A 27,196-nucleotide genomic window follows, 5' to 3' on the forward strand; every position below is an offset into this window, starting at 1 on the left:
CAGCAGCCCCGCTGCCTGCGCGCGGACGCTTGAAGGGGGGGGGGGGGGGGGGGGGGGATGCCCCGCACTGCCGTCGCGAGCTGCCACGGGCTGCCAGGCAGGCTGGCAGGCGCGCGGCGGCAATACATCAAGCCGCCCTGTCAGCCGTTCTGCCGACATCAATAAATTCCAGACCGATTCATTTTCAAGAAGGTGGAGTAAGTTGAGCGAGGGCCGGGAAGAGGGGGGTGAGCACACACACTGTGTGTTGTGTGTGCTGCTGCCGCCCGTCATCATCGTCCGTATGCCACTTTTTTGTCCGCCCACCATAGAGAGCTTGGCTGGACGCCTCGGGCTCGTCGACGTTCTTTTCGCCCTGTCGGGCACGCACCGTGCTGGCGCGCGCGCGTGTGTCTCCCCGCGGGGAGAACGTCTCGGAGGCGCCGAGCGGCTTTGACCGTGTGCTCGCGTGGTTCGCGCAGGACCAGCTCAGTACCACGCATATCGGTAACTCCGCGTTGGTGTAGCGCCGACGGCTCTCGAACTTCGTGCTCACTTGTTTGTGCGCGAACATGTAGCTATTCTGTTACCGAACGAAGGATCGTAAAATGCAGCACCCGAGGCGCTCCGGCCAGCGCCCGAAGCAACCGTGCCTCACCAGGAGCTAAAAGGCCACACGCACGGCAGAGTCCACACTGCGTCCTGCCACCTGCCAACGTGCCTAAAAGTGCGTCAGTGCAACCACTATATATGCAGAAAGTGCGGTGGCCGCTGTAAAATGCGTGCGTGCTCTCCAATACTCCGTCGTCTGCAACGCATGCTCGGATAACGACTCACGCGCGACCTTCCAAACAGAAAGGTAGGTCGCGCCTCCTGCGCGCACACCAGCTTGAACTCTGCTGGCTCGGGAGGGTTAAGAGTGGCTTCGAATATGTGAGCTGCCTTAATTCCGGGCAGAAGTCGCATTACTGGGAGAATTTAAACACAAGATTCGGCGACTGCCCTACGAGTGTTTCTTTTCTTTTTTTTTTTTTTTCGTGTATCTGAGGTCAGCAGGTCTACTTCGTAAGTCTTGTGTCAGTTTGCTGCGCAGCAGACTTGTTGACTCCGATGTTTCATTGGGAAGTTTACTCATTCATAAGTAGTAGAAGCACGTATATATACAGCGTGATAAGTCACAGTGTGGGATAATTTCTATTGACTGTATAAGCGGCTTAAACAAGCGCTGTCATTGCCACGGATTTTACATGTACGATAACGCAGACTTTATGGTTACAGCAAGCTTGCTTCAAGCATACAGACTACGCCTCCAGAGCATTGTAAGATCGATAAAGGACGCGTGCTCTGCGTCGAAGGCATCGCAGTCTCCGCGGACAACTTTCACTTTCTGTCCGTGGGGCAGACATACCCTCGCCATTTATATTGCGCCAGTAGATGTTCCTTGACTTGTTATATACACGGCTACGTCGTAAGCGTTCGCATCTGGAAGCGAAGGTTGTGACTGGAGGCAGCACTGACCCCGAACTGACCCCCATTCCCTTTGATAGACACTCTCGAAGGATCTATACCTTCGTGAAAAGAAATATATGGAAATATTTGGTCTCTGGAGCAAGCCGCTTGCTCGGAGACTTCCACGGCTGACTCCGACTTGCCCAAACATGTTCTGCTTATGTCATGCTCAATTTGGAAGCCAATAAGTTCGTTAAATGCTACATGCCCACCGCGGCGTCTCAGTGCCTATAACGCGTTGCTGCTGAATACGAGGTCGTGGGTTAGACTCCCAGCCACGATGGCCCTGATTCCGATGAGGCTGGGTCGCTGAAACTGTTGTGTTTACACCGCACTTTAGGTGCACGTTGAAAGAACCGCATATGGTCAGAACCTACCACTACGGCGTCCGTCATCTTGTCAGTTGCTTTGCGCGTTAATCTCCGGAATTTGACATTATATCACTGTCCTGGCTCTTTAGAGGAACTTTAGTGTCCGTAACCGGTCATTAACGCTCATTATCGCTGTGGCCTTGAATAATAAGCACACTTTGTCGGCTCAAAGCGCTGTGCATGCACCTGATACACTGAGTGCAGAACTGACATCGCTCGAGTAATCCACAAGCGAACTTGTTTTCGCGTACAGGCTTCACAGAAGCGGCATCATCGACTGCATGCACGCACAGAAGGTGGTGCGCTTCCTTCGAACAGCTGGTTTACCCCGTGAGCGTGTTTTTTAATTTCGCGGTTGCGCTGTAAACTCTTACTCCCTGTCTCCCTTTACATTTTCTCCTCCCAATTTCCCCATTCCCTAGAGCAGCTCTGCAAACTCGAAATTCCCATCGTCTCCCGACCGTTCCCATTGTTGCCCTCTATCGAATCCGAACACAGAACCTCCGCATTACGCGCGCGTGCGGTGCACTGTATATATTACAGCTTTTCCGGGTAATTCGCACTCCAAGTGTAGTTGCAGTTGGAGTTACGATAGATAGTATAGACAGCTATGTACAGATACAATCGTGTATAAGTATTCTCTTCGCATCCGTGCCTGGGAGATATCGTCCTTCCAGCTTCGTTATCACTTTCGCGTGATGGCACCCATCTCACAAAGCGGCGTCCAGGCGTCCGGATAGGTGTCCCGGATAATACTCCAGGGGAGTCTTATCCGGGACCAACACAACGCACTTGCCAGCCCACATGCGGCCACGCAGCCGCTGTGCAGTTGCTGCGCGTTTGCAGCCCTGCAGGCGGGACTATTACGAGCTTCGGAAGTGGAAGCACGGCAGTTGCGTGCTCGGCAGTTATGCTATTTACGGCGCACTGATTGCTTCACTCCATGAATGCGCGGCATGGACACTTGTCTGCGTTAACGTGGTTGCCTGCGTGGGAGCAACAAGACCTAGCCTAACACAAACGCTCCGCGTCAATACGGGAATCAGTGCCATTATCGCCAACTTGAGTAATAACACATTACGCGTGCTCGTGTCTCGCGTTCTCGCGCTTCATTCCGCGGCACTATATATATATATATATATATATATATATATATATATAAAATTCTACTATGGCGCTGCGTATATGCGGAGGACGTTCGGTCATTGAGCCGCCGCGGTCCAGTCCTTTTCTTGGAGTTTTACGTAAGTGGGGCCCACGTCATATATATATATATATATATATATATATATATGGCTATAGCTTCACCGCCTTTTTCGAAGTTGAGATGCATTCATTATATAGCTGAGCAAGAACATTACATCTGCGCTGTTCTCCATCTAAACTCCTGAAATTTTCGGTGTTCTCAATGGAATATAATGGCTTTGTTCATTTTCAGTTTATTTTTTATGACAACAGGACATAATAGTTACAAGTGGTCAGTGTCAGATTTTCAGTGTTATCAAAACTCGAAAACGGCGCAGTATATACACTCCGGACACCTGTCTTCATTTCCTGCCTCGGCCATCCTGGGTTCATATTCACAAAACTTGTCTTACATTCTCCTAAATGTTTCTATACGTTCGTATAACCTATTAGAGTTTTGATATTTCCAAGCGTTCCTTAGCCTCTCTCTCTTTCTCTGTTTTCTTTTGTGTTTCCTTCATTTTTTTTTTTCGGCGCGTGTGTGGTTGTTTCCTTCGCTGTTCTTCACATCTTTCTTTCCCCCCTTTTCCCAGCGTAGGGTAACAAACCAGAATATTCTCTTCCAATTAACCTCCCTGCATCTAAATCTGATCTCTCTCTCTCTCTCTCTCTCTCTCTCTCTCTCTCTCTCGTAAATGCCGTCCGTGGTTGGGCCATCACTGCGATGGTTTTCTTAATGTCACGTGGCGCAATATCTTACCGCACTTCGTGGTAGAGATTAATGGCGTCATTCACGCCGATCTTAATGGTAAAGTGCGGATGCCCGAACGGCGGTCAATCGTAAAATTCGCTTACATGAGACGATTTTTGTGTATACGGCCGTTTATGTTCTCCTTTTTCACTGTGGCATGCGACAGCATGTGGATATTTAGTTGGTTGCGTTGTGAGGGAACAGGATGTATAGTTATTTTTTTTCACGCTATATAACACATACAAAAAAGAAGCAGCATTCCAACAAATGTTGTTGGGCAAGGGAGCGTTTCACACTCGTAACCATCCTGTGAGATCTTTCGTTCTGTTCTTCTTCCTGTTCGCTGAATCGCTCAAGCACATGATAGGCAAATAAGTGCTATTCGATTATCGACTCCAAGCCGCAACGATGGCGATTAATTCCGTGGAGCAACACTTCTTCCCTTTCGTCTGATTATATTTTGTTTTCCTTGGCATCAAACATTTACTCGCGCTATCTTGGGCAGTTTCAGAGAAAGGAGGAATACACACTCCTGCGAATGTTGTTTTGAATCCAACTAGAATCCAAAGAAAAGGTAACGAAAATAAAACGCAAGTCGTGCGTTCACCATACGGTGGGTCAGCTGGACTTGTGGCTCGACCCGCTCGTGTCGAGTGTCATGTAAGCGAAGCTGCACAGTTGGATATTTACAAAGCTTGTGAAATCGGAACGTCTCGTGTCCTCGTGACTATATATACGTGGATGAAAATGAGAACGTTCACACCGCTCAGTAGCTGCAGCTAAAAAACAAAAATGAGAGGGTCTGCGAACAAAAGTGCGATATGATTGTTACTGGCATTTTCTCCAACGTATTTCTAACGTCATAATGACTCCAGTATAGTGACAGCTTGCACCACGTAATGCGCCTATGGCACGCCGCGTGGCGTGACACGCAAGGCGCCTTACGGTTGCACGCAGTCCCTGATGGTCCACGCGTTATCACGATGTTGCGAAGTCGTATTGATAAGCACAGGTTCGTGCGCCATGACGTTTTATGCAGGAGGCGTGCCATAGAACATGCACGCGCTTACGAGTTCTCAAAAAAAAATTTTTTTAATTAACAAATTTCCGTATAGTATGACTTTCTTTCTTTCTTTCTTTCTTTCTTTCTTTCTTTCTTTCTTTCTTTCTTTCTTTCTTTCTTTCTTTCGCAGATGTTTGTTGCGCTCCATGACAGAAGTCGCTGATTGCAGTGCAAGTTTTTAAGAGACAATTTTTAATTAGATGAGTGAACAAGTAGTCGTTCCGAGGCTACTGGCGGTCCTGGGCCCTCATTCACAAAAATCTCTACCGCTAGTGTTGTTCGACATACCAAATTCCAGCCAGTACTTACGCCGGACATATTACAGCGAAGGCGGCCCACCGATGGCCAAAGAGCACTTATACAACCGAAAAGCTTTGCGAATTCCGTCCCCGGCCCACAGAGCTGTCAGTTTTCGCCTAATAAGATTCAAAGCACAGCCTCGAACTGACGCCTCTTCTTACTTGCTCTTCCAAAGTTTGACCGGCATTTGCATGCTTTATCGGTAACGTACCAGCTATAAACACTCACACTCCTATGCTCTGTATAGGAGTGTGGAGCAGTCGTCGTGTGGTATGAAGGCCCTCGCATGCGACTCCCTGAGCACTGCTGTTGTTCGACATAGTCAATTTCCTACCTACATGTGCATGGCCGCATTCTGTTGCAGTTCCTTTCTCTCTATCTCCCTTTTCCCAGTGAATGGGTTAAGCGGTCCCCAGCGTACATAGAGCGCCACGTCTGTATACGGCGTGCAAGAACTGCCAAGAATCGTCACCGCACGACCCGACGATCGCCTCGGTGGCCCGTGAGGATTCTGCGGATTTCTGGCGAAGACTGCAGCGTATTATACTCGACCAGCTTGCGGCGTCGAAACCATTAACCGTACTCACTCGCCTCTGTGTCCCAGGGAGAGAGCGACAGCGCGAGCGCGCGCGCGTTTGTGTGTGTGTGTGTGTGTGTGTGTGTGTGTGTGTGTGTGTGTGTGTGTGTGTGTGTGTGTGTGTGTGTGTGTGTGTGTGTGTGTGTGTGTGTGTGTGCGCGCGCGCGCGCGTGCGTGCGTGCGTGTGTGCGTGCGTGTGTTTGCGCGCGTACATGCGAACGCGCTGCCGGTGCTGCAGCACATGTTCCTCGGCGAGCAGACATTTCCGGTAACTGCGCTTCGATTGTACAAAAATGTTCACGTCGTTGCCGAGACATTATTATTATTTTTTTTGCTCCTCTTAGGAAGCGGAGCAACGGGGCGGCAGAACAGCTGCCTGCAACCTGCGCGCTACAGCGCGTGTACATGACGGGCGCACCTGCGCTCGTTGCAGCCGCCACAGAGCAGGCGCCACGCATATATACGCAGAGCGCGCGGAGTGCCCGAGTGTACATGCACACGTACATGTAGACGCGCCGCTGCTCGCCGCACCGCATTGCAGCACCCCCTGCATGTAGACGACGCGGTGGTGCGATGGCGACGTCGCGCGCGTCACACCGAGTTGAGCGTGCAGAGTGCGCCACCTTTTTTTATGCCAACCGATGGGGGGAAAAAATGAATGTATAAAAAAATAGCAAGAAGAGAGAGAACTATAGAAGATGCGCACTACACTTTACCCACGAACGTTATTTCGCAACGGCATTATAGGGCTACAGCTGCGGAGATCGTCGTGCTTGAATGGAATAGGCGCGCGCTTTCTTTGTGGTGTAGACAAAGCGGCAGCGAGCTTCCGCAATTAGCGCCTCGTTCTTTCACAATGTTGCGCGCTGCCGCTTTTAGCGAGTGGGTGCTGAAAGCTGGGCGATTAACCACGCCGCGGTCTTCGATTGCGTCAGCGTCCTCCCTTCTCGCTTTTCGCACGCACCACGGCAGCAGCCGGCTGTGTACGCCTCAACCACCGATGCGTGGCCTTTCCTCGCCCCCCACCTCACCTCGTGGGGTGCGATGAGTGAGTTTGTCTGAATCGGCGTATACATACGGCTGCAGTTTTATATACGTTTACGTCGCTTTTGCAGCGCCGGGCTTTCGACAGCTAAAAAAAAAAAAACGATTTTTTTTCCTTTTCTTTTTTTTTTCTGACTTAGCTCGGTACTTCGAGACGGACAGAAAAGTTCGCCATTGTTTCTGCAATGCTTCTATGCGGTGGTGTATAGAGATGTGTGGCATAACCTTCGGAAACTTCGAATTAGGGTCTTTATACTGTGTGGCCATGAAGTGAGGGATAATCCACAGCAGGGTATTAATTGAGCTTTGTCATTGTTTAGAGTCTTTCTTACTTTTCTTATTTTTGGAACATTTAGCAAAGAGGTTGAAAAGCAAGGTCCAATTCGTCTGACATCGCGCCGGAGGCAGGAATCGACCCGTTCGTCATTGAAGGAATACTGGTGCAATGTTTTTTACTGCGTTAAGCAGGCATACCGCCTGGGTATACCATCACCTAAGAAACCGTTCGTGGCGTCGATGACGCGCAACCCTCATTTTATGCGCCCGTCAAAGAAATCACACGTTGAATGCCAAGCGCGCTAGCATAGGCCAAGAAAAGCAAAAAAAAAAAAAAAACAAGCTGCTATGGGGGAAGGAAAGCGTAAGAGAGGCTATAGGCGGCTAGCCCGCATCAGTTGCAGATATCCGCACCGAAGGAATGACGAGAGGGATTGCCACAAGGCGCAGTCCTCTCGCCATTACTGTTCAACTTGTTGATGGCACGAATCTGCTGTCGTCTGGCTGAAATACCTGGACGTCGCTTCGGTGTGTGTGCTGACGACGTCACAATATGCACTAACTCCGACGGCGACCAGTCCGATGCCATTCAAGCAGGAATCGGCACAATTGCGACATTTCTAAAGGAGCATTGCCATTTGTTGGGCGTGTTGGTAACCTGACATGGAAAGCATATTTAGCGCCAGCGAACAAGGACAGAAGGGAGACGACACCACATTTCTAAAGGAGGTCGGACTCATGCCTTCTGCTGACAAAATTAACTTCGTATAGTACTGGGCACGAAAGCAGCCCATTTTTCCTAGCAATTTTCGTTCATCTTTGCCGAGCAACTATCTCAGCAAGACAGTGTTCGAGTTCCAAGCATCTGTATCGATGCAGATGGTGTGCAGCAACATGGCTTCGCAATGTCACTCGGACCTGCCATCAGATACTCCACCTAATCAGCCGCATCGCATCCAAACTATGGGGAAGTGAGAAGCGAACTCTCCGTCGCCTCGTGACTGCTCTACTAATTTTCGTGCTGTATTCGACTGTAACTTCTGTAGCCTGACCCAAAAGCAACGACAAAGACTCGAATCGCTCAACCACGAAGCCATGAGGGTTGTTACCGGCCTGCCGCGTTTCCCCCCATTAAGCCCGGGATACATGGAGCGGAAAACCGGCATCCAAGCGACGAAATTCGCCCGGCGGTGAACGCTTCGGCGTCCAAAAATTTGACTCCCGCCGGCTACCCGGTCCGATCGGAAAAACTCCGCCCGCCGAAAATCGCCGTCGGAAATAGCAGGAGCGCCTCGCATGCTCACCAGGCGTCGCGACGATCGATCTCCCTCCCACTTCCGGCAGCTGGTTGGTTTTTGTGTATTTTGCGTTCTCCATCGGAACCGTCCGTCGCGCGGCCGCGCTGAAGCGACGGAATGCGGGCGTTTGGGCTAGCTTGGCCGGACACTTTCGGGCTCTCTGCGCGTGAAAGGGACACCGTTGATCATTACAGCCGAATAGTGAATGTTTGAGAGCATGAATATAATAGTACAAATTTGTGTAAAGTTATTTTTCATCTTCAAACTTAAGTGAGGTGCTCACGGAACAGATAATAGTTACCAGCGCGGTGCAATTTTCTTACCAACCCGATCGAAGGTTCCATGGCGCAAAATAGTGTGTGCACTGTACTGCTTTTCTTATTATTGCTTTTTTGTGTGACGTGGCACCCATATGGGTTCGGGTACATAGGGGACGAAGCGGTTTCTCGTTCGCGGCGCCCAAAGCTGTTTTTCTTTTTTTTTTTCGCTGTCGGCACGCGTGCTCGTAAAGTTTGGTTTTGTGCGTCGGTCAGAAACCACCCCTGCTCTACTACAACCGTAAGTCCCTTCTGCTCAAGAGCCTTGAGGGAAAAGAGCGACGACAGATACAGTTAGAAGCCAACCATGCCTGGTCTTCTGGTTGTTTGCACCTGTGTGGGCCCAGGCGGTGCACGGACATGGAGAACGAGATCCGCTGACAGGCCGATTTCATGCCAAATATATATAATTCTATCTCTCCGGCGGCAGTACTAAATTCTTGTTGTTGGAGGAGGCTTTAAAACAGGAACTGAAACTGAAGTGAACATGAATAACCAAAATGTGTTTTTACACAATGTAAACTAACGTCGCTGTTGGAGAACAACAGAACCTTCTGCAACGCTTGCGCTCCGGGGTGCCAGCGCTCGACGTAGCCACACGGCGCAAAAAAAGCCCGCTAAAACGCTTACAGCTCAATGAAACGTGCGGAAATCGTTTATAAGCGCCTCTATGAAACCTTTTTCCAAGTTGTTTAGTCAGTAACAACAAACAATACAATAAAAATACTATTTAATATTTTTTTCTTATCCAAAAAACACGTTCCTAGAGTCTGGCAACACTGACAAATACGCGGCGAGCGCGCGGCGGCGTCCGCCTGTTTTTTGTTGAATGTAAGCAATGCCAGCGACCCATCGGCGTCGTCCCGTCGCATCTATTTATGCCGGGCGAAGTTCGTCATGAAAGTACGCTCCATGTATCCCAGCATTTACACCGCCTTGCCGAAATGTCCAAGATGAATCCGATTGAGGCAATAGGCGAGGCTGCCGAGCATTCACATCATTTCCAACTAAGATCCGCGATATCCGGTTGCAGCATCCTCTCGATTCTTGATCTGCCAGTCCCCTCAACGCCTCTGATCTCTTTCCCTGCTCCGTGGGATTGTCCCCTGACTGGGGACTTTGCACTAATTCCCCAAAAATTGAATGTCGATCACGCGGAGAGGCAGTTGTCTTGCGCAAGACAACATGAAGCAGACGTTCGCGACGCTCCTACCCATAGCCACGATACACCGACGCCGCCCTCAGTGACGAAGCTTCAGCCACAGCGTGCTATTGCCCACGTATACCGCTGCGCCATACTCATCCGGCCGCCCTTCCTGCAACGACCCATTAACGGCGGAACTGGCTGCAATGCCCGCTGCGTGCGACGCCGTCCTCAAGCATCCTTTTGCAGCCTGCGCCGCTCATTTCACTGTTCACACAGACTCGCAGACCTCCATAAAAGCCTGCGCCTGGCTGGACCCGCGCAGTGGTGCTGTTCACTCGATGCACCGGCCGATGCGAGTCGCCGACGAGGCTTAGCAACACTGTCCGCCTCGTATGGATACCAGGTCACGCTGGGGTCGCTGGCAACCGAATGGTCGACTCTCTGGCAAAGGAGCTTCTTTCGTGCCCCTCAGAGACTCGTCCACAAGTGACTGACGACCCATACCCCCATCGACCCGGACACAGTCCTGACAGAGGCGAAGGCGGCTCGAAGGGCCGAACTCCGGAACATCCTCCCGGAAAATCTTGCGCCTCTGCCGGAGAAGTTTACCCGTGCTCAAGCCACACGCGTACGACGCATCTTCACAGAGACAGCAGTGATACCAGCCCGCCGCGCCAGGATGCGCCTCCAGACCTGGCAATCAGCCACTTGCCGCTCCTGTCCAGGGAACCAGCTGCTAGATCAGCAACATGTACTCTGGGGCTGCTCGGCTCTCGCCGAGCACCGGAGAAGAGCGATAGCCACCCTCTCCCATGCTCTGAGCACTCGGGATTTGGACGCCTGGCGCCTTTCCACTGGCCCCCCGAGATCGGCGATTCATATTCCAGTCATTCGATTTCTACAAGACTCAAAAATAGTCAATAATATCTGAACTGCCTCTCCCCCCGCGCTGATGGATCCTCTTCCTAGGAATGGAAACATTTTAATAAACGGTTTAACAACAACAACAGTTGAAGAGAGTGTGGCGGAAGTCACGTGGTGTTTTTTTTCGCAAAGGAGCACTGGGAATGGTGCGCCAAACATCAACGTTGCCATATACTGCGCTCCTGAAGCTCTCACTGCTGCTCTAGGCCTCTGAATAGTGAGAAAATTTTTTAGTCCCGTGTCTTTCTCGCAGCACATTCTGTTCGCGAGGAAAGCTGACTTTGAAATGTGGTGTGTAAGCTTGAAAGTTCTGTTTAGGGTCTATGAGTGCGAGTGTCAGCCAGCAACAGAGACACTCAAGCAATCACGGCGTGAGTCTTCGTTGTCTTCTTCAACAGGCCACAGGAGAGCACAGGAGCGCGTCTGCTTCACCAAAAACCGTGCAGAAGTTTCGTATATTTGTACTGACGCGTGTCGGCAGCACACACTTCCGGAGGCTCGCAGCAATATGCAAGTTCAAAGCTCGCGCCTGTGTGCTCCGGCGAGCTTACCGGAGGCGCAAGGGCAGATAGCACACCAACATCGCTGCACTTCCGGCTTCAAAAAACGTGACGTTAGGGCCTCTCCTATCTTGTTTCTTTCCTGCATGCAAGTTGCGTAATGCACCTCATTTTGGTGAGGATCGAAAGCGCATGGCCTTGAGGAAGCGAATGCACCCCGTCACGGGACGCATTCCCGCAGCGGGTAAGATATACCGTGAGTTGGACAACTTGTTCGAACTTCACTGTACAAACACAAGCGCAAAGGAGCTGAAAACGCAAGGGCGGTTCAGTAGACACGGGACACGCGCCGGACGTTTTCTTTTCTTCGCGCCGTGTTTCCGCAATCACCAGGGAGACCGGTGTCGCTACCAACCCACGCACTCGCCCGGCCTGGAGCGCAGCTCTGCTGAACGCTGTAGACGTCGCGAACAGCGCAGTCGATAAAACGCCGCCGGTTTGAAAACAGAAACGTCCTGCGCACGGGCTTGCGCAGCAGAATTGCACGCGCCGTCGGGTGCCTTGGCGCGTTATTGCTCCCCTCTCCCCCCTAACTTCCCCCCTTTCTCTCTCTCGCTCGTCGCGTTTTTGCCATTGTTGCGGCCAGCGTGCTTCCTCTTGGGTGGGGCCACAAGTCAAGCGCCAGACGTCAGCCGCGGCGGAGGAACCGCCCTAGGGGCGTTGCCTTGACGAACAATCAGCGCGCTAATGAGATGAACGCCACGGGCCTTCCTCATCGCTGAGACGAGGAACGCTGAGCCGCGTCCGCGCGACGGGGCACACGGGCACTGTAACCCACATATGCAAAGCCCAGGCCTTCGACCACCGTCCTGTACCACACGAGTGCTCGCCCATAATTCGCCGGCAGGAGATCACGAGGGTACATTGCACTATATGCCCTGCGCTGGCGGCCGATTCTATTGGCATCGTTTTACGTTCGCGCAGTATTTTGCCGTTGTAGCTGTGTTCATACTATGGAGAATTGAAATCGTACGCCAAGTGGGCGCCTTCAACGACAGCTCGCAAGTGCTAGCTGACCAGCAGATGGGTAAACGTAAAAGGAGCACGACGTCAAGGTCTAGCCGAGTTTGCGCACAGTGTTTGTGGAAATGGGTAGCTGCAACATGCTTCTGGGCGTGCACCACGAGTTCGCCATGTACCGTTGCCCAAAGAGCCCACTATGACTGTCAACTGTCACAGCGATATGCGTAGGCAAAGTCGTGTGCCACGAAGTAAGGCGCTGTACTTTTCTTTTCCCATTTCTCGATTAAAATCACTCACACACACACGCCAGTGCACTCGATTTAGCTATTACGTCGCCTGTGCAGCGGTGCACATAAATTTGCGCAGGCAAAGTCGTGTGCCACGAAGTAAGGCGCTGTACTTTTCTTTTCCCATTTCTCGATTAAAATCACTCACACACACACGCCAGTGCACTCGATTTAGCTATTACGTCGCCTGTGCAGCGGTGCACATAAATTTGCGCAACACAGAAGCTCTAATGTGAGCGGACTTGCCAGGTTCATTTCGTTATATATTTTCTTGCTACTCTCCGCGGTGTCACATAGCTTTAGGGAACAAGCGCGAATGGCCTTCGTCACTTTTTACAAAACCCAGCTCTTTTCCTTTATTAGGAGCGCTTAAGGAGAAGTTCGTGCGAACCCTGCTACGTCTCTTTTCTCACATGTTAAAAGTGTGCAAATACTGGAGATGTAAGAACTAAAATAAAATACAGCAAGATATTCTGGTTGTGGCTCTACTCACACTCTTCAGCCTACTCAACAAACAACCAAGTAGCTTGAAACGAGACCGGTACACTAACAATTGCGACATATGCACTGTGCACACCTGCCGGCTGTATAACGTATAAGTCGCTTGTCCAGCTACATCCTCGACGAAATTCAGGGCGAAGTTTCGCGCAAAGCCTTATTTTACGTAAGAACGACTGTGTGTGTGTGTGTGTGTGTGTGTGTGTGTGTGTGTGTGTGTGTGTACGCCAAGCCCAGCCCATATATATATATATATATATATATATATATATATATATATACAGAGAGAGGGAGAGAGAGGGTCGCATATGACCACTGACGAAGTCGCGAAAGGCAATAGCATCGGAAGAAGGCATCGCTACGAAATCTCGGCCTTGTAATCGTTGACAAAGTGTTTGGAGGCGTTATTTATCGGTTATATAAATTCACACGCTATTGGCGCGTGAAACGCACACTTTGACTGCGATTAAAAGCTTTCAACGGTAAGAATAATTAATCATTTCAATATGCGGCATACATTTTTGCTTGCACCTATACATGTCGGAGACTCCGTAAGGTTTGAGTGCGCGCATTAAAGGCAACTAGTCGCGGTATATAAATCAATGCTAAAAAATAAGTTGATGCGAGTGCTTCAGACTGCTGCTGAGGTAATTAAGATAGTCCAGCCGAATGACCCTGCAAAAAGAAAGCGCATTCCTGCATTTCTACACTTACAAAGAATTAGAACACTCGCATACACTGGCAGCTACTCGACATCGTACCTTCTCTCGTGTTTGCGAGGAAGGTCATCGCTGTTACTAATAGGTAATTTGAACGTGCGCATGCCGTGAGCACCTTAGGAAGGCGTGGCTGTATACTTCATGTAAATGCTTTGCGTCCAGATTCTGACGACTCTTGTGATGCACTGTGTCTTTGTAATTGTATTCTTAGGCACCCGGTGTGATCACACGAGGAGCTGGAAGCAACATAACGGTTGATTGCCTTGTCTGTAGGCGTCGAGTGGCCGATCCGGACGCAAGCAAGAGACGAAGGAAGGTCGGCTTAGGATTTAAGTTTGCCGCGGTAGTATTATAAGACGAACCGCAGTACACTGATTAATAATAATAATAATAATAATAATAATAATAATAATAATAATAATAATAATAATAATAATAATAATAATAATTCATGCCACCAAGGCTTGTTCTTTCTATTTTGTTGGTTTATCTTCATATTTAAATCTTTAAGCACAGACGCATTATTAAAAGTAGACAATTCGCTTCAGTGCAGGTTTTCCCGTCTTTTAGCGCCACCTCCGAGCAGTCTCCATGTGCCGCGTATTCGTTTACGTTTCTCCGTCTATCCTTACAACCAAAGGCCTCGGCTAACTGTATTCAGTCGACGTTTACAGCTGGATGCAGAATGATATTTTAACAGAACGTGCTCGACTGTTTCTGCGCCATTTCCACACGCTATGCATAAATGGACTTCACGCGAAACTTTTTGCCCGTAATATATATACGCGCGTACACTGAAGACACCCTGAGCTTGCTTCGAACAGCATAGGGCGTATGTCCTTTGAATTATCATAAAAACCTTTACCTTCTGATTTGACTACTCGCCAATCGATATTGCTCGATAGGTGGATACTTTCCACGGCATCTATGCATTCAATATATATACTGTTTCTTCATATCTCACTTCTGCAGCTGTCCACCCCGTTGGCGTAATATTATGCGTACTGGATAGTGTACTACCTTTCTTCTTCTTTTTTTTTCCTCCGCTGTCAGTCAACGGTTTTTCTATACAAGCACATAAATAGATTACGTAGGCGCCCACCTTGTTTCGTTCACATTCCTCAGCTATTTTCGAATGGAGAGATTATTATAGATGAGAATCGCGCAATTCAGAGGACGCCCAACCCATGTCTCCTTTACTGCTTCATGAGCGTCTTTTCTTTTTTTTTTTCGCGAGCACGAAGTGCTAGTCTTTCAACGACCTTCTAAACATTCATCGCCGCCATACTAGCCGTGCTGCGTGGTTTCTACTTAGAGCTGGGCGACCTGGTATGCTCGGACCATCCTCGAAAACAGCAGTATACGACAGGCTGCATTGCAAACAGCGCCAGCGCACTATGCACGAACAATGAGGATCAGGCATATCAGGTCGGTCTGAAGTTTACGGAACAAAGCTAAGCGCGAGATACAAACTGTCAGGGTTACGGCAAAGAGGAGAGAGAAATAGGAGCAAAAAGGGGGCAAACAAACGCGACTTTTATCGGATGCCGCAATGTCAAATCTCAAATGCAGCTCAGTGGTGACAAAAACAAAAACGAAGGATGTTCTGACGGCAAAGAGCCCATTTAACCCGTTATGGCAAACAATAAATTCTAATGGGAAACACAACCAGTAAATAGCTTGCGTGTACAATATTTAAGTGAATCCTTATTCATTTCACAAGGCAGAAACAGAAATTGGCCCAATAATGGTAAAACTCCAATTATACGTTTTGAGCTACCCTTTTCAGATTATATTCTGCAATTGTGCCAGAGGTGCTTGGAGGAGATGGTTGAGAAACGACGAACATTGCAAACGCACGTTCTGCTGCCATTTTTTTTTTTTAGTCGGCGAGAAATACAATTACGTTATCGTGATCTGAATGAGCCGCAATAATTCATAAGAAGCGATTCCAAGCATGCTTGGGCGCGACATGTTTCGAGTGACAAGGCCTTGAATTCCGGTAGAGGAAAATATTTTTATATGCATTGATATTCTCCTTGGTAGCAGTGTCCAAAAGAAAGCGGTTCACGTAAATGTTGAATAATAATGCACGCTTAATATAGAACCCTCGGAAGCAATTGCTTTTATTTGTGAGATGATCGGTTACAGAAATTCCTACAAAGATTTAATCAGCCTTCTTTTGATTTTTCTCCAAAGGCCATAGTGTGTGTAAATAGAATTGATCTTCTTTTTTAATTTTCTTACTGAGCTTCGTAAACTGATTGTCCACCGTGTTTTAATTGAAAATCTCTTTCTGCAGGTCAATTGAACTCCTGTTGGAGTCAGTCAAATGAAGCGTATATGCTAGCCCCATTCTAAAGAAAGAGTGACAATTGCTCTATTTAGAGTGACGCGGTGATGTCCCGTGTGTTCGACATTAACTGGAGTAATTTTCTTAACGTCGCTCAAGTCCGACAAAAAGAAAACTCGGCAGCATTCTTTTGTCAGATTGGCGCTATGAGCCGGCCCCAGATCACCACTAATAGCCACGGGCCTACACTAGCACATTTAGATACAAAGGCATCTTCGCAAATAATAACGCGAACCCTACGCATAACAGATAAGCACTACACATTCGCACACAAACACTGCTCGCCCTACATATACCCAAGACTTTTCAACAGATTTATGTACGCATGATGTTTAGATCTACAATATAGTGCCAATGGGTTCATCTCTGTTCCAATTAAACAATCGATCTCCACAGGATGCTTCATTTCGTAGTCATCTAACAGGCAACTCAACAGCACACAATCCTGCTAACGTGAAACCTTGTTATAAGGAATACCTTTCGATTGGCGACTAGCGAATCGAATGGCTTTCGATTTTCGCATCTTGAGAGTTTTCAATAACTGGTCAATTCAATTTATATCGAATGCGGCTCAACTGGCGCTGTTTTAACTGTAGGCAATTAAATGTGCATTCACTGTGAGTTATTTGAAGTTTTCTTGACTAGTTGATTAAATGCGTAACGAGTCCCAATCAATTGACGCTTTCTTAACTTTAGCCAAATAAATTCGTATCTAGCGTGATTCAATTGACGCTTTGTTAACTTTAGTCAACTTAATTTCTACCTGTCGTATTCATTAAAAATTGACGAATTGATTTTTATAGTCTCAAAATGAACTTGATGTGCAGTCAACCGAAACTCAAAGTACATTTTTGTAACGGGCACCTTGAAACCTCCTACAGAAAACGTAATTTAAAGCGGAGTCCTTCGACGAAGACCTGGCGCAGCTGTTGTTTTCACGAAACACGAGCGCAAATATAACAAAGGCAGTTCGTGTTATTAAAGCCGGGTGTGTCACACTTTGTCAAATGCTTTTGGGACGTCGAAAAACAAGCGCAAGGAGCCTGACTGTGTTCTGAAGTGCACTTTTCAATGTCAGAAATATTGTTCAGAAAGACCTGCGTGTCCGTACCCGATGTATTGATGAGATGGAAGAACGCTATGCATGTTAAAAAAAAAAAAACTTATCATAGTGTTGACTGCAATTTTTCAATTTAATCGGAGGTTTCTCTATTTCTTCATAACTTATCAACGAATTTTAAGATGACACAATTACGAGGACGCTTGAATTGAAGCCAGCACAAATGTGTGTGTTTTTTTTTTTGTATATTGCAGTGAATCACAATCACGGTGCGAGTGCCGTTGTTTTAATTCGTTTACTGCGTGAGTCGCTTTTCTTTTCTCTTTTTTTTTTCTACGGCCCCGAAGCAGAGTAGATAACTTGTATTGGTTGGCAATAAGGCAATTATAAAAATTACGCCAGAACTCACCTCACGATGACTGTCGACGGTAATGCGAATAGAAATCGAGCAATGTAGCGGCATACCATATTCCTGACGTCCCGTTTATTTAACACATTTAGTGGTAAATGTGATTATGCTTAATAGTGGGGTAATAGTGAAGGTAATATGATGGTAATAGTGATAGTGATGCAGTGAGGTAAATGTGAGACTTTCGTTGATTGGGTTACATGCCACATACTCCGATATCGTACCACTTTGTTGTGGCACTCGCTTGCCAAGGTCGTCCATGAGCATGGAGGCACGACGCACGGACGGACTCAAAAACAGATATACTCAAACAGACAGACTCACAACGGCTGAAGTAAAGAATGCTATTCGCGTTAATAAGTGCGCTCGACGTGCTTAACAACCATTTTGTTAAAAAAAACATTTTTCATTAACAATATCATATTTGATATAACTACGTAATTACGAAATCTGACATGCTATTAATTATTCGAAGAATTGATCAGCCAATTTTGTCTGAACAGGGTGATCAATAAATCGAATGACCGGATGTTGATATAATGGTCAATGCAAGAAGAGGCAAGTTTACCGCATTCCATTTCTTCGCCAGCAGCGCTTCGAATTGCGCTGTCAAGTTTCCTATCTCGATAAAAAAAATATCAAGGTCATCTCCTACTAGGACAACTGTAGGGGGAAGTGGATCAATAGTAATGCCGCCAATTATACACGCATACCCATATCTGTGTAGCAAGCGATGACAGAGCGGCGTCAAGTTACCTTAAGAAACCCCAGTAATTGAAGCAAAGAGGACCATGACTTGAGAGTAATATACGGGGTGTTTCACGTAACTTGTGCCAAGGATTTAAAAAAGTGGTTAGCCGCAGCTGAACGAAACCAATGGCATATGGTCTGCGTCATGTGTCGCTCCTTAGAATATATTTTTTTTATATTCCGCTTCATTAGTTATTTAAGTAAGGTGAATTATGCAAAAATTTTAATATTAATTTTAGGGCCAAGCGCGTTTCGTTGCGTTGCAGAGGGGGTTCAGAAACGACCGACCCAATTTGTTTGTGGCAACGTAGATACTGCGTGGTGATATATTGTGTTTGAAAGAAAGCCCGCGAAATATGAAATAAAAGCGCGCGTATGTAGTGCTATCGCTCGCGAATCGGAGACATTGAGCATATTCACGGCTACTAAACTGTGGCGAATTTTGGTTTGTGCCGTGCGGCTCACTTTTTCCGCACAAGCTTGTTCGCGTTGTTTTTCTTTCTCGTATCTTTTTTTTTTTTGCTTTTATACTTTTTCCGCCTACTCGAACACTGCACTCTGTTTATTCTTCAGCGTGACATTCTAGTCAGACACGTTTTTCATCTGTTACTTCTCAGGCGTCACTTCTCGTCCGAAGGATGCATCGACTCGCTGGATTATTGAATTATATTGTGAGGCCGGGGATTACCAGTACAGCATTTGAGAGGGCCGCAAGGTTGCGCAGCCATTCAAATTGAATGTGCCACTGTTTAGGGGGTGCAGTCAACAGAACTAGCCGGCTGAATATATTTTTTTTTTTTACTTTTCAGCACAGTGTCCCTGTTTCTTCCCGGAAAATTTTCGCGTGTCAATAAACAAGGTTGCTATTTGGGCCTGTAGGCGTGCCATTGGTACATACAACGCGGTGCGTTACGGACAAGGGCACAAGGAAGAAACGAACGATGCACACCCGTTAAGTGCGCTTCAGAATCGCGATGTTTTCCAATCTCGAAATTCGCATGAATTAAGGGCGCGCGAAAGGGAAGGGTCTTACGGTTGGCGCGGCAGGTGAATTACGCGGCTGGAATCGTTCCGATATGTGAGCTGACCAGGTTCACGTTATGAGACAGAGGCAGCCACAGTATCGTCACTAAAGACGCTTGAGAGTTTCAGAGCCTTCAAATGTGTATTTGGTTATCGGAGCCTTCGCGGTAGTCCTCAGGAAGGAAGTTGTAGACACCGGCGCCCGGGTGGGCACATGAGAGAAATCTGAAGCATTCCATGCAGTCACAGTGTTCCCTCGTGAAAACACCACGATGGAAATCGCAGTATTGTATCTCGCCGGCACCCTCTTTGCATTAACGTTCATCTTTTTTCTTTAAATCTTTATTTTCTCTTTCTCTGTTCATTTACTTGTCGCACTTTACATTTACTTTTACCCTCTTTCTGCTCATACCACTCTGACTATGCTCTCTAATTTCGTTTTTGTTTTCTTCTTTCTTTCTGCCCTTCTTTCAAGGTTTCGTAGAAAAAAAACCCCTCAAACTTTCTCTGTTCACACGCCACCAGATTATTGGCCGGTAATCCCCATCGGTGAGTTGTCCCGCATTCTTACAGGACCACGCCGAGTTATTCATCGTCGACTATCTGGACTTTTGTCAAAAAGCGCGCAGTTCACTCCGTGTTTCGCGCATGGGAGGACCAGGCCTGTTGTGGCTGGGACTTCCGGTGTCTCAGGGGGGCTCCCAATCGCGGCAAGCGCATTCCATCTCGCAGTTTGTATACAGGGCACCGGTGTAGCCGCAATGCAGGGGCGCTATAACGTAAAGCTATTTCAAATTTTTCTATTCCAATTCTGCAATCAGCCCGCCGCGATTGGTCAAAAATTTTTGGACCACCCCGACTTCGTCTGTCCGTCACGCGACGTCACGAAAACGGCGATAGCTCCCCATCTGATATGACGTGAACACACTGATTATAAATGATTCTACGGAACAAAAGAAAAATAGTTATTTCTCATTCGATGCCTTTTCGCCATTAGCGCTCGGCTATTGGTCAAAAGCTTTCGGGCTGCACCCACTTCACCTGCCTGTCACGCGACGTCACAAAACCGCAAAAACTCCCCGTGTCAAAGTGACGTGTACGCGTTAAAGATGCATTAATATGCCGAACAAAAGTGAAATCACGTTCTCGTGACGCCTGCGGCAGGAAGGATGTTCCACATCCGCCGCCAAGGTCTGCGAATGAGGGCGCTGGCTAACACTCCCAGGGTTCTACTAGGAAACATAAATACCCAAGAAAGTGGATGGGGAAACAACACTGCGGTAGCTTAATTGGTAGAGCATCGCACGCGAAATGCGAAGGTTGTGGGTTTGGTCCCCACGTGCTGCAAGTTGTTTTTTCATTCACTTTCATTTCCATTATTTTATCGCTTCTTTATTTCATTCATTAAGCACAAGTAATTTACGCTACGTTGTCCTTGGTGTCAGCGTTTGTTGGCTTATGATATCAGTGTACGCAATGTTATTCGTTTTCAAGCAAACAAAGGTAATTTTACGCAGGCGCGCACTGCGCGTATTTGAGCAAGCTTCTCGAACTTTTGATTATCTGGCTATATTAAGAACACCCTCCACCGAATTACAGAGCGTTCGGGAGATGAGGGACGCAAGACAAGCACGCGCGCATGTAATAATGGCTTCTACATCGTGCATTGAGCACGCAGGGAAGCATCCAAAACATGACGGCGTAATACAAGGTTAATTTTGCGTACAAGGGCATGAACGCCCTTATGGCGGCAACAAACTTAAATGTGGCGCAATCCCAGAGAGAGGCAGGATTGAGAAAGACAGCGACAGCGTTGACAAGAGAGGCGCTGGATAACAATCGCCGGGCCAATCTTTTTACCCAATTACCCAAGACACAATTACCCGCGAAAGTGGCCGGAAGGATGGCCGCCTCAAGCACCGCACGCGCAATGCGTAAGATTTTCGTCGTTGTTCTCCTGAGTGGTCGTGGCGCATACGATGTGAATTAGGCTCCCAGCGGCGACAAGCTTTCTTTTACTCCGCTTTCGTCTCCGTTCTCCGTGTTATTTGGATATAGGAATTTACCGTAACGTATCAATTTTCCTACGGTGTGCTTGGCTTCGTTGTCTGCTTTCTTGGTAAGGTGCGAACTAAAAAAAATAATAGCCATAATCAAGCCCGTCGGATCCCGTCATTATTCTCGCTAAAGCAAAGTATATGGTGATCATAGATAGCCGAAACGTACCTGTTCCAAATAGCATATACAAGAATCATAAAAATGAACCGACGCCGCATTTTTCTTATATACATATCGCATCATCATCATCATCATCATCATCATCATCATCATCATCATCATCATCATCATCATCATCATCATCATCAATTATTTACCCTTAAAGGCCCTTGGCTTAGGGCATTACATAAGGGGGGGGGGCAGTCGTTACATATACAATGGTCGGTAACATAGGCATGGTACCTATTGTTTCTTTTGAATTCTTATATTTCGCCTACTCCAATGCTCGAGTCACTGCGTGAGTGCCACTGCGTATGTGGCCATTCCTGACCCATCCCCTGGAACAGGTGTGTGTGCCACTGTGACGCAAGATTTATAGAAGCCTTAAACGGGCACTTGCGTATCTGTACTGTGGCACCAGGGGTGTACTGCACATGTGTTTTTCGTTTTATCTGCCCGCGGATTGATATGAAAAAATTTAACGCAGCTTCACGAGATTGGACAAGCACGGCACCCTGACTGTAGCGTCTGTCACACTCCCGAGACAATAGCTCACGTACTTTGCGTGTGCCCTCAATATGCGGCCGAACGAAGAACGCTTAAGTCTAGTGTTGACTGCTTAGACTGCGGCCCATTTTCGGAAGAAAAGACTTTAGGCGCGTGGAGAAGAGTTGACTATGCCCAACGTGCCATAAAGTCACTCTTGTCCTTTCTACGTGAGCCTGGTTTAGACGATCACCTCTAGAACCTGTGAGGCGTTCAGACAGTGTGAAATGTGTTTACGCGATAACTTTTTGTGTGGACAAGATTACTATTGCATGTATTGTGTCTACAGGGCGCATCCGCGTATTAGACAACGTGTATATAGTAGCTCATTGTACCATAACATAATCCCCTGCCACCTACCTTTCCCTATATTGCCCCTTCGCTCTCCAGGCCGACCTCTGCTCCTTTTTCTTCATTAAAATCTACTCTCCTCCTCCTTAACGCAGCTCTTTTACCAATCCCTTGCTCTTGGTGTATGTCGTAACTATAGAAGAGGCGGAAGAAGAAGAATCGCTGCTCAGCCGGCCACAGCCTGCTAAATTCTCTTTTCCTTTTTTTGTACTCTTAAATTAACTGTTATTCATTCAATCTGACTTTGCTGATTTTATTTTAACAGACAATCCTACGTTATACAGCGCTAAGTCTATAGCTATTCGGAAATTTATTCATTATAAATTGGAATACACCATCGATTTCCTGGCCAGTCACCCACATAGCGGGTAGGAGCCACATACGCGATAGGAAGAAGAAGAAGACGAAGAAGAACAAGCAGCAGTCGAAACGCAGTTGACGACAACGCGGGGAACCCGGGCCTCTTTGATCAACTCAGGAAGGGGAAAGCGCATCCTCGGGATCAGATACGGTAAGGTCGAAGATCTGTCCCGCTGGCGCGAGGCGTATTGAAAATTCATGTAAATATCCCTCCGGGGAGCCTCAACTCGGCCGAGGCGACCTTGCGTGCTCCCCGCGAGCAAGAGTCCGTCCAGAAGTTCGAGGTGCCTCAAGCTTCGTTTGAGCAGCTCGGCGAAGACAAGATCCTGCCCGTGGCGCGATTGGCCGAGCACAGCCTCCTGGACGACGTCAGACTCGTCCAGCGCTCCAGGCACGCCGACTATACACTGGCCCGGTGATCGAACCCTCGGAGGCTGAAGGCTTTACACGGGTACGCGTAGTTACGTCTCGTTCGCTCGGATCCCTCGTCAACTCGAGTACTGCCGACGGCTCGACCAAGGCCGAGGCTTTTCACGTCAGTTTCAACAGCGATGCGAACGACGAGCTGCGCGCGTGCCGGATGCCCTTCGAACCGCTTTGAGGCGTCTGCACGCCAATCCGTGGAGCAGGAGGAGAGGTCGTGCTGCCAGCTGTGACTAATGGCGGATATTCTAGCTGCGAGTTTAACGCCATTGAGGTCGTCTACTGGAAACGCCAAACGGAGCGCAGCAAGACCCAAGTCGCCGACCAGATCCGGAAACTCCTGAGCATCAGGAAAGAGCCAAAACGCATCTTTAGAAGCACCAGTTTAAGAATTTTTTTTAAAATCAGGAGCACCTCACGCGCCGGCGCATCTCAAACGATGTCACTGGCCCCTTCTCCGTGAATCTTGGAGGGCTGCTTCCGGCAACATACAACTGTTAAAATAAATACTCAACTCCTTGCGGAGTTAATTGTGCACGTGATTCTTCTATGTGTTCTGTATTACTTTCTTTTCCTGTGGCTTTATCTATTCACCATGCTATTCTGCACGGTGAGCCATATTCACCGCTATTTTCTTTCCCTTTCGCCAAATACGCCTTGAGACATACTTCGAATATTTGAGATCTCACCTGATTCAAGACAACGTATATCAGTGGTTGCTGTTCTCACAAAGAGAAGACACAAAACAAGCCACACAAAACAAGCGCTAGCTGGCCTGACCGTGTGGCTAGTTTGGGTGGCAATTTACTCGGAGTTTGGTTTGGTGCCAATACTATGGCTCAACCCACTACGGGAGATCGACCGTGAATCGGGTACGTAAAGAACGGAAGAAAAATTAAAGGGGATTTTGTAGAAAGGAGAATATATTAATTTCGTAATAACCGTAAATAGCAATTGTAGGAATATATCAAATAGGTGCTGTTAATATCTTGGTTATTTATGGTAAGAAAAAAAAACTGATAAAATTAACACGGTAGTTTGTTTCTTTGTCTCTTTGTTTCGCTTACAAAATTAAGTATGGCATCACACACGTTCCTGTATTGCGGTAGTGGTGCTGTAATATGTATATATTTTTTCATTCTCTCTCTGCATATCTTATAGAATTTGAATCATTTGGGCAGTTTATTCATAGACGCTGGTCAATATAACGCACGGATTCATTCCGCTCATTTCTGTTCCTCATATCATCCGCGGTTCACGAGAGCCGATGCAGTAGCAGACTGCGTAAAAGGAGTAGAATTTGAATAGAATAGTTACGTTATCCCCATACGCAGTTTCGTACTCTTACAACCTTGCTATAACGCTCTTTTTTTTGGCGAAATTACTCTCAAAGCTCGTACGTCAGTTGTTCCATCTTCGATATGACACTCTAGTATTTATTGTTGTAAACATACGAGGTGTGACCCAAAAGTTAGGAGAAATATATTTTTTTTCCTGATTCTGAAGGGAAGTTAATATCGTCGGCTGGCACCAGGTCCACATGCTACACTACTCAGTACTCAGTGCTTATTTCGAGCCTGTCAACGTCTGCGTCGGTTTTGCGATGGCTTACGTCAAACAAACGTGTGTGAGTCAAGCTTTGTTCCCTCTTGGATATATATATGTAGTTGTGGCTGAGGAAATCACGCTGGCCCCGGTAGTAAAATGAAGAAAAAGGGAGTACGACGTAAGTTGAATTAGCACAGTATATTACACTAACATACTGGGCTATAGTGTAATTTACTGTGCTAAGTCAACATACGCCCGTACTCTCTTTTTCTTTATTATATATACAGCAAAGAACATTTTATATTAAATTGGGATCGCATGCTCAGACACTCAAGCGGCACTTTTTTTTTTTTACGATGAAGTGCCCAAGCGGTTGCGTGATGCAGTTCGAACAAAACGCCCCGATCCGCGGAATTAAGATGAGTGGCTCACGTGCCCGATGGCAATGCTCCCGTCCACACAGCAATGAGCGTGCAGCACTTCCTGACAAATATGAGAGGGTAGCGGTACCTCCCCTCCACCCCCACTCCCACACACCTACTCACAGCACCTTGCAGGCTTGCGACTTATCTCTCACAGTGAAACGAGAGCTTAAAAAGAAACGCTTTACAAGACGTGGAGGGCATAATGGAGAAAACTACCGAAGCACAGATGGGCATCTATTTGCACGAGCTGCTTGAAAAGTTTTGAACAATGAATAAAACCACGGGACAAGTCCATCGCGTCTCATACAGAGTACTTAGAGGGGGTTTGGGAATTTCAATAAATATTCGAATTAGATTTTTTTTAAAAAAAGAAAAGAACAATTCTCGTTACTTTTGGGTCTCCGTTCGTATATCGTGTGACTCACCGCCTCGCGTGCCAGACATTGAAAGCCTAGTGTAAATAATAATAATCATAATAATATGGCGATTTCGCCCGATAGCGGAGCATTGAAAGCGATAGCAAGGTCTAGCGCTGCGCTGATGACGTCGGCCGAGAAAGCTGGTGTCACGAGGAGCACCGCCGGCGACATTGCAGGCGTCGCATCTCAACGGTGCATACGATATGTGAGGGAATGGCCACCGTCGAACGCCGTTCTCAGCGTCCAAGGAAACAATTGCGTGCACTTAGCTTAAATGACATTTGTTGTCCGCTTACGCTCAGACAAATGTACAACACCATGGTGTGGTTAGGCACACAGCTGCTCAACAGGAACTCTAAGATGTGCGCACACAGCAGCTGCATGCCAGCAGCCATAGCCATAACGCCATCCTGGCTCCGCGGCGGAGTCAGTTGATCGAAGCGTGTGATGGTGTGTCCACTTCGCTTCGTCGCCTTTTTTTTTTTTTTTTTGCAGTCGAACTCAAGGACGCGTCTCTGGAGACCCTTCTAACCCTCCAGGCGCAGGCCGCGCATGCGCGGCTATACCGTGACAACACGACGACGCCAACGGCGACGGCGCAAGTGCGCCTCGAGTGTCCTTAAAACTGCCATCGCAATTATATCCTATGTAATATAACATAAAGCATCAATAAAAAATAATGCACATACAACCCGCATGTTCGGATCAGTGCGCAGCGAATAAGTAAATTTTACGAAACTGTTCCTCTTCCGCTACGCGTTATCCTCCAGCATAGCGATTGCGTGCCTGACCGTCAAATCGGAAAAAAAAAAAAAGAAAAAATGCGGAGACCTCGTCGGCGTCACTGCCAATGAAGACGTCGCAAAGACAACGACGCATAGTTTTTTTTTTTTTTCTAATAGCATAGTTCACACGATTCGCGCTGAATTTCAGAAATGGCGTAAGGGAACTTTAACTATTTCGAGGTCATCTCAACTGCCGCGCTGCCGAATGCCACACTGCCGAGGTGCGTACACGTTGCCCTGGTGGATAGTGGAAATTGAAGATTTGACTGCTTTTGCACCTCCTCTCGCAATTTATTACGCTGACCACTAGGCAAACTCCCAATGATGACACAAAAAGAAATGAAAATGATGCGCCAAGATCGTTAGACTCGAGTATTTTCACAGAACAAGAAATTAGACACGTTATCGCGTATAAGCCTTTGGACGAAACCTCTGCGAGCATACGGTCACATGAAGCTACACACTCGAACTAAATTAGGCTCGTCTATACTTCGATACGGGAAGCCTTAACATTTGGGGAGTTTAACGTCCCCAAGTTGCACAGAGGGTTATCAATGACGTCGTGTAGTGGAGGGCTCTGGAATAATTTTCACCACATGGGGTTCTTTAACGTGCACCAAATGCACGGTAGACGAGCGTTTTCTTTTTTTTTTCCGAACCACCCTCATCTAAATGCGGCCGCCGCGGCCGGGATTCGAACCCGCCACCTCGTCTCGTACTCAGCAGCGCAATTCCACAGCGACTGAACTAACGGCGGCG

At 47.6% G+C, this 27,196-nt stretch overlaps 1 long non-coding RNA gene across 1 annotated transcript in view; it reads left to right on the plus strand.

Moving 5' to 3' along the window:
* The first annotated feature begins 241 nt into the window (after positions 1-241).
* Positions 242-27,196, plus strand: part of LOC142575982 (uncharacterized) — a 168,930-nt gene continuing 141,975 nt past the window's right edge. Inside the window, exon 1 of the long non-coding RNA XR_012826747.1 lies at positions 242-838. This is a non-coding gene — a long non-coding RNA (uncharacterized LOC142575982). The remainder of the gene's footprint in view (positions 839-27,196) is intronic.

The sequence above is a fragment of the Dermacentor variabilis genome, chromosome 1 (genome assembly GCF_050947875.1).
Source record: "Dermacentor variabilis isolate Ectoservices chromosome 1, ASM5094787v1, whole genome shotgun sequence".
In the NCBI taxonomy this organism is placed as follows: Eukaryota; Metazoa; Arthropoda; class Arachnida; order Ixodida; family Ixodidae; genus Dermacentor; species Dermacentor variabilis.